This window comes from Schistocerca americana, chromosome 7 (assembly GCF_021461395.2).
Source record: "Schistocerca americana isolate TAMUIC-IGC-003095 chromosome 7, iqSchAmer2.1, whole genome shotgun sequence".
NCBI classification, from domain to species: domain Eukaryota; kingdom Metazoa; phylum Arthropoda; class Insecta; order Orthoptera; family Acrididae; genus Schistocerca; species Schistocerca americana.
Window position 1 is genome coordinate 97962091 of NC_060125.1, and position 8917 is coordinate 97971007.

The following is an 8917-nucleotide window of genomic DNA, read 5'->3' on the forward strand; positions in this document are numbered from 1 at the left end:
TAATAGACATTAACAAGGCGGCCATCATCGGATAGAGCAATATTGTTTTGAATTTCCTTCTTCCAGCAAGTTGTTGCAAAGCTTTCCATAATATCTTCATTTTGTTTGATTATTCCCTGATATAAGTGTCATTTTCTCTCAATTTTGCCTCTTTTAAGACCTGCTTCACAACTAATTTATAATTTTTTAAATAATTTAGAAACTGTGGATCATGGTTTTCTTTTGAAAGTTTAAATAAAGCCCTCTTCCTGTTACAGAGAACTCTGATTCCTGCTATAATCCAGTTCTTTGGTTTGTTTGTATGTTTGCACATTATTTTTTTATTTTATTTTATATTTTTTTTTAACCTGTTTGAAAATATTCACTGAATTTTGTTGTGAAATGGTAGAACTTGTCACTTGTATTATATTTACCAAAAAATTCCCCATGATTCATTAGAAATCAATAGCCAAAAATATTCCATATTTCACTTGAAGAAGTTCCTCTTATAACAACAAATTCATCCTGAGATGAAGGGCAGCTGAGAGGCACTGCAAGTAGCTCTGCCAGATGATCACGATATCTTGTATTAACATCTGTGTTGGGTACCTATCCACACTGACACGAACTTGGTCAAGTAGAGTGGCACTAGCCTTTGTAATGCGGGCTGAAGAACTGTAAGACCTGTTACACTGAATAAGGAATCAAAGGTTTTCAAACAATGGTTACATAAATAGTGAAAAGTGTAACAGATGTAGCAGGAAAAAAACAGTTTATATTAATACATGAAAACAGAAATTACAAGCTGGTGGATACTGACAGCAATGATCATGAAAGGAGAAGAGGTAAAGAAAAAGAAATGTGATAAAAAATAAGTAATTGAGAGAGGGAGAAAAGAAATAGTATGAGTGACTGAGAAAGTAGTAGAGAAAGAAGTGTAACTGCAAGACTATTTGATGGAGATAACTTGCCACATATGTTAATCTTTAAGGGAAACATTGTGAGGTTAACAAAATTAAGTGTCCAGCTAGGGTACTTGAGGAGACATATTTATTTATTTATTTATTCTTTGCCTATGAGCTCTATCTGATAATTTTCAGCTGATAGTATTTCGTGGATCGTACAATTTTATACCAGCACGGACCAAGACAAGATGTAATATCTTTGTTCCCACTGTGTGTACCATGTTACATTACATCATGACTTAATTAAAATGTAAATACAATATAAGATAACAGAATTACACTTAAAGGTATATTAAAGGTTATTATGCATTTTCTGTTACAATGTAGCAGCTTGTGTGTGTGTGTGTGTGTGTGTGTGTGTGAGAGAGAGAGAGAGAGAGAGAGAGAGAGAGAGAGAGAGAGAGAGAGAGAGAGAGAGATATACACTGTTGAGCAGTTTTTGAAAATTAAGTTATGTAGATTGCTAGAAAATCTGTTGCCTACATCAGCTTGTAGAATAATAGAATTCGACAATCCAAAATGAAGAGGTCTTTAAATATGTCTGCTTGTGTCTGTATATGTGTGGATGGATATGTGTGTGTGTGCGCGCGACTGTATACCCGTCCTTTTTTCCCCCTAAGGTAAGTCTTTCCGCTCCCGGGATTGGAATGACTCCTTACCCTCTCCCTTAAAACCCACATCCTTTCGTCTTTCCCTCTCCTTCCCTCTTTCCTGATGAAGCAACAGTTTGTAGCGAAAGCTTGAATTTTGTGTGTATGTTTGTGTTTGTTTGTGTCTGTCGACCTGCCAGCACTTTCATTTGGTAAGTCACATCATCTTTCTTTTTAGATATATTTTTCCTACGTGGAATGTTTCCCTCTATTATAACCAGGTCTTTAAATATGTCTGCTTGTGTCTGTATATGTGTGGATGGATATGTGTGTGTGTGCGCGAGTGCATACCCGTCCTTTTTTCCCCCTAAGGTAAGTCTTTCCGCTCCCGGGATTGGAATGACTCCTTACCCTCTCCCTTAAAACCCACTTCCTTTCGTCTTTCCCTCTCCTTCCCTCGTTCCTGATGAGGCAACAGTTTGTTGCGAAAGCTTGAATTTTGTGTGTATGTATGTGTCTGTCTGTGTTTCTATCGACCTGCCAGCACTTTCGTATGGTAAGTCACATCATCTTTGTTTTAAAATATATATATATATAGAGGGAAACATTCCACGTGGGGAAAATATATCTAAAACAAAGATGATGTGACTTACCAAATGAAAGCACTGGCAGGTCGATAGACACATAAACAAACACAAACATACACACAAAATTCTAGCTTTCGCAACCTACGGCTGCTTCATCAGGAAAGAGGGAACGAGAGGGAAAGACGAAAGGATGTGGGTTTTAAGGGAGAGGGTAAGCAGTCATTCCAATCCCGGGAGCAGAAAGACTTACCTTAGGGGGGAAAAAAAGGACAGGTATACACTCACATACACACACATATCCATCCGCACATACACAGACACAAGCAGACATTTGTAAAGGCAAAGAGTTTGGGCAGAGATGTCAGTCAAGGAGGAAGTACATAGGCAAAGTTGTTGTTGAATGACAGGTGGGGTATGAGCGGTGGCAACTTGAAATTAGCGGAGGTTGAGGCCTGGCGGATAACGAGAGGAGAGGATATACTGAAGGGCAAGTTCCCATCTCCGGACTTCTGACAGGTTGGTGTTAGTGGGAAGTATCCAGATAACCCGGACGGTGTAACACTGTGCCAAGATGTGCTGGCCATGCACCAAGGCATGTTTAGCCACAGGGTGATCCTCATTACCAACAAACACTGTCTGCCTGTGTCCATTTATGCGAATGGACAGTTTGTTGCTGGTCATTCCCACATAGAAAGCTTCACAGTGTAGGCAGGTCAGTTGGTAAATCACATGGGTGCTTTCACACGTTGCTCTGCCTTTGATCGTGTACACCTTCTGGGTTACAGGACTGGAGTAGGTGGTGGTGGGAGGGTGCATGGGACAGGTTTTACACCGGGGGCGGTTACAAGGGTAGGAGCCAGAGGGTAGGGAAGGTGGTTTGGGGATTTCATAGGGATGAACTAAGAGGTTACGAAGGTTAGGTGGACAGCGGAAAGACACTCTTGGTGGAGTGGGGAGGATTTCATGAAGGATGGATCTCATTTCAGGGCAGGATTTGAGGAAGTCATATCCCTGCTGGAGAGCCACCGAGTTATAGACTCATTCGTGGAAAGGAAAGACAGGCGCATTGCACTTGTATACAAGAAAATATAAGTGCTTCTTCTCTTGCTGCTGGAGTTCTACAAATTTTTCATAGTTTCTTGAACAAGTTAGTTATTATTATTATTATTATTATTATTATTATTATTATTATTAGCGGCGACGGTAGTGGAGGTAGTAGTAGTAGTAGTAGTAGTAGTTGTTGTTGTTGTTGTTGTAGTTGTTGTTTTATTTGATGCACTTTGATTCATTTGTTTAAATTATTGTTTATTGTACTATTTTGTCTACCTGTAATAAATGTGGAGTCTCCCCAACCTTTACAACCACGCTACGCCACTGCACGAAATGTACCTTGAAAATAAGCTCGGATCAACAGCTTCCGTGGATTTTCTTCATTACAGACGTGAGTGAACCAGTGGTAGGAATCGACTTCCTATGGCACTTTCGCCTTTATCGGATTTAAAAAATGCTGCACTACTGCATCATGACACGGACAACTCACCGCAGGGCTCTCTGCCTTGACGTCTCCTCGTGCACAGGAAACTACCTCGTGCCCCTCTGGTCATCAGCACGACAATGACACTCTAATGCACCAAAGGAGTATATTGTGACGATGGAGAATGTAATGATGACACACTAGCTTTACCTTGGATGCATTCCACATCGGCATCGCATTTTCACAACAACACATACATGATGTGACCACTGCACTTGCACTTGCACGAGCAATGTGAAAGCCTTTTGCTCACACAGCAAATGTCAACACTGCCTCCATCATGCCCACTCTACCTGACAATGCCTCACTGCTATCACGACCCACAGCTACGCAGTCACGGACCCCAAGCAGACCGTGTCCAAGCAGGACTGTACGGTGCATTCTGCCTGAGTTCCCAGCAAATCGAATGAGCGTACCATCCCCCCACTCATTCACTCATGAGTGAAAGTTAAACATTGTGCCATCCAAAATGGTACGGTGAACGAAATTCTCTCGAGTCCCAGTCTGCCAGTCCACTGTAAAGCACGCCAAGTAGCACTGGTACATTTACTAGTCACAAAAGCAGCATCAATGAACTGTTACAGTCAAGGATAGTCCATCCTTTGGACAGCCCATGCCTCACCCCCCCCCCCCCCCCCCCCCCCAACAAAAATTGTACCAATAACGGAGGGTTCTGTGAGACTCAGAGCCAACGCTCGAACAATACACGACAGTTAACCAATTCCAAATATTCCGAACTTTGCACTCCCTCTAGCAGCTATCACTACTTTCAGCGTCACTGACTGCAGGAAAGCATACCTCAAATTACCTATAATCCAGAACGACGCCTCTAAGATCGTAATAATCACATCATTCGGACTTTTTGAGTTCCTGCACATGCCTTATGAACTAAAGAAAGCAGCTCAAATTTGGCAGCAGTTCATTGACGCTTTTCTCTTCAAATTTGACTTTTGTTAGCTTTTCTGTACGATATCGCAATATTTCTGCCACCTATCACAATCATGAACGGGATCTTGAACTCGTTCTCTCTGTCCTGCAGGATGGAGGTCTGGTCGTAATCGAGTATAAATCACAATCGCAGAAAGCAGAAGCAACCTTTTTCACACATCTACTAAATGCCATAAGGATGAAACCCTCCTTGACACTTCTCCGCATTGTGGACGTGATACTAGTACCCCTCACTGACACTCTTATTGGACCGAATGAGCAAGGGATTAATTATCATGGACTGAGAAATTTCAAGAAGCACTCACCCTAGCCGAAGGCTGCCTCGCGTAAGCGAACACTTTGGCCCACCCAGTGCCCGTTGCACAGCTCACTGTCACAACTGGAACTAGTAATCCAGCCACTGGAGCGGCCTTACAAGTTGCGGCAGTTAAAGTACAACCCCTTTGCTTCTTCACAAAAAAGGTCAAGACCTCTCAGTCAAAATGGTCTGCATTCGATTTTGAATTACTCACAGTCTGCAAAACAGTCAGACATTTTAGAGAAGATACTGAAGGAAGAGACGCCGTTATCTATATAGCTCACAAGCCCAGACAGACACCATAAGGCACATCTCATCACTTCTGTCTTCTCGACCTCACTGCACAATGTAGGACAGACGTCTGTCATCTGCATGGTGCTGACAAGAGAGCCACAGGCTACATGTCATGGATCAATGTTATTTCTCTACAACTAGATTAGGATAAACTAGTGGAAGAGCAGAGCCATGAAATGACCATTACGGACTTACTTAACAATGGTTCCAACAAAATCCACATAGAACAGCAGTTAATCCTTGGGACTAACATCCAAATACTTTGCGATATGTCTCAGAACAAAATTTGGCCCATGCACTGCACAATTTGTGAACAATTACTCAACCTGGTGCACCGAGGAGTTAGGCCAACAGTACGGCTCATCACTGAAGGTTTCATTTTCCTGAGCATTATACACGATTGTCAAGCCTTTGTTCATTTGGCGTGCCAGCCACCCTCTCCGACCTCTTCAACATTTGGCACTGTATCATCTATCCAGTACGAGTGTTGTGGGCCAGTCCAACTGTGTTCTTAGCAGCAGCTGGGCACAGCACGGCTGGTCACTTTTGTCACATTGGGCTACCACTGAGGAACAGTGCAGCTGTGTCCTGCTTGGCAGCCGACCATGACACGATTGGTTAAGCGCATCCACTCACAAATCATCTGCTCAATGATGCCCGCTGACCGTGGGTGTCCCCCGCCCCCCCTTTTAGTGCTCTCTTGAATGACTATTTTTTAGTGAGTGTATGATTTTTAGCAGCTCAACTTGACAACAGGATAAAAGAACGTGGTCCTTTTGTTAACATCAAGATTTACAAGTTCCTGGTTGTTTTTCAAATGTTAGTTTCCAGTTTTTTAGTCACTATATCCTTTGTAATTCTGGCAAAGTACGAAGTGAACAGATCTGAAACCAACTAATAGACATTAACAAGGCTGCCATCATCGGATAGAGCAATATTGTTTTGAATTTCCTTCTTCCAGCAAGTTGTTGCAAAGCTTTCCATAATATCTTCATTTTGTTTGATTATTCCCTGATATAAGTGTCATTTTCTCCGAATTTTGCCTCTTTTAAGACCTGCTTCACAACTAATTTATAATTTTTTAAATAATTTAGAAACTGTGGGTCATGGTTTTCTTTTGAAAGTTAAAATAAAGCCCTCTTCCTGTTACAGAGAACTCTCATTCCTGCTATAATCTAGTTCTTTGGTTTGTTTGTGTTTTTGCACTTTATTTTTTTATTTTTTTTTATTTTATTTTTTTAATCTGTTTGAAAATATTCACTGAATTTTGTTGTGAAATGGTAGAACTTGTCACTTGTATTATATTTACCAAAAAATTCCCCATGATTCATTAGAAATCAATAGCCAAAAATATTCCATATTTCACTTGAAGAAGTTCCTCTTATAACAACAAATTCATCCTGAGATGAAGGGCAGCTGAGAGGCACTGCAAGTAGCTCTGCCAGATGATCACGATATCTTGTATTAACATCTGTGTTGGGTACCTATCCACACTGACACGAACTTGGTCAAGTAGAGTGGCACTAGCCTTTGTAATGCGGGCTGAAGAACTGTAAGACCTGTTACACTGAATAAGGAATCAAAGGTTTTCAAACAATGGTTACATAAATAGTGAAAAGTGTAACAGATGTAGCAGGAAAAAAACAGTTTATATTAATACATGAAAACAGAAATTACAAGCTGGTGGATACTGACAGCAATGATCATGAAAGGAGAAGAGGTAAAGAAAAAGAAATGTGATAAAAAATAAGTAATTGAGAGAGGGAGAAAAGAAATAGTATGAGTGACTGAGAAAGTAGTAGAGAAAGAAGTGTAACTGCCAGACTATTTGATGGAGATAACTTGCCACATATGTTAATCTTTAAGGGAAACATTGTGAGGCTAAAAAAATTAAGTGTCCAGCTAGGGTACTTGAGGAGACATATTTATTTATTTATTTATTCTTTGCCTATGAGCTCTATCTGATAATTTTCAGCTGATAGTATTTCGTGGATCGTACAATTTTATACCAGCACGGACCAAGACAAGATGTAACATCTTTGTTCCCACTGTGTGTACCATGTTACATTACATCATGACTTAATTAAAATGTAAATACAATATAACATAACAGAATTACACTTAAAGGTATATTAAAGGTTATTATGCATTTTCTGTTACAATGTAGAATGTAGCAGCTTGTGTGTGTGTGTGTGTGTGTGTGTGTGTGTGTGTGTGTGTGTGTGAGAGAGAGAGAGAGAGAGAGAGAGAGAGAGAGAGAGAGATACACTGTTGAGCAGTATTTGAAAATTAAGTTATGTAGATTGCTAAAAAATCTGTTGCCTACACCAGCTTGTAAAATAATAGAATTGGACAATCCAAAATGAAGAGGTCTTTAAATATGTCTGCTTGTGTCTGTATATGTGTGGATGGATATGTGTGTGTGTGCGCGCGACTGTATACCCGTCCTTTTTTCCCCCTAAGGTAAGTCTTTCCGCTCCCGGGATTGGAATGACTCCTTACCCTCTCCCTTAAAACCCACTTCCTTTCGTCTTTCCCTCTCCTTCCGTCTTTCCTGACGAGGCAACAGTTTGTTGCGAAAGCTTGAATTTTGTGTGTATGTATGTGTCTGTTTGTGTTTCTATCGACCTGTCAGCACTGTCGTATGGTAAGTCACATCATCTTTGTTTTATATATATATATATATATATATATATATATAGGGAAACATTCCACGTGGGAAAAATATATCTAAAACAAAGATGATGTGACTTACCAAATGAAAGCACTGGCAGGTCGATAGACACATAAACAAACACAAACATACACACAAAATTCTAGCTTTCGCAACCTACGGCTGCTTCATCAGGAAAGAGGGAACGAGAGGGAAAGACGAAAGGATGTGGGTTTTAAGGGAGAGGGTAAGGAGTCATTCCAATCCCGGGAGCGGAAAGACTTACCTTAGGGGGAAAAAAAGGACAGGTATACACTCACATACACACACATATCCATCCGCACATACACAGACACAAGCAGACATTTGTAAAGGCAAAGAGTTTGGGCAGAGATGTCAGTCGAGGCGGAAGTACATAGGCAAAGATGTTGTTGAATGACAGGTGAGGTATGAGCGGTGGCAACTTGAAATTAGCGGAGGTTGAGGCCTGGCGGGTAACGAGAAGAGAGGATATACTGAAGGGCAAGTTCCCATCTCCGGAGTTCTGACAGGTTGGTGTTAGTGGGAAGTATCCAGATAACCCGGACGGTGTAACACTGTGCCAAGATGTGCTGGCCATGCACCAAGGCATGTTTAGCCACAGGGTGATCCTCATTACCAACAAACACTGTCTGCCTGTGTCCATTTATGCGAATGGACAGTTTGTTGCTGGTCATTCCCACATAGAAAGCTTCACAGTGTAGGCAGGTCAGTTGGTAAATCACGTGGGTGCTTTCACACGTGGCTCTGCCTTTGATCGTGTACACCTTCTGGGTTACAGGACTGGAGTAGGTGGTGGTGGGAGGGTGCATGGGACAGGTTTTACACCGGGGGCGGTTACAAGGGTAGGAGCCAGAGGGTAAGGAAGGTGGTTTGGGGATTTCATAGGGATGAACTAAGAGGTTACGAAGGTTAGGTGGACAGCGGAAAGACACTCTTGGTGGAATGGGGAGGATTTCATGAAGGATGGATCTCATTTCAGGGCAGGATTTGAGGAAGTCGTATCCCTGCTGGAGAGCCACATTCAGAA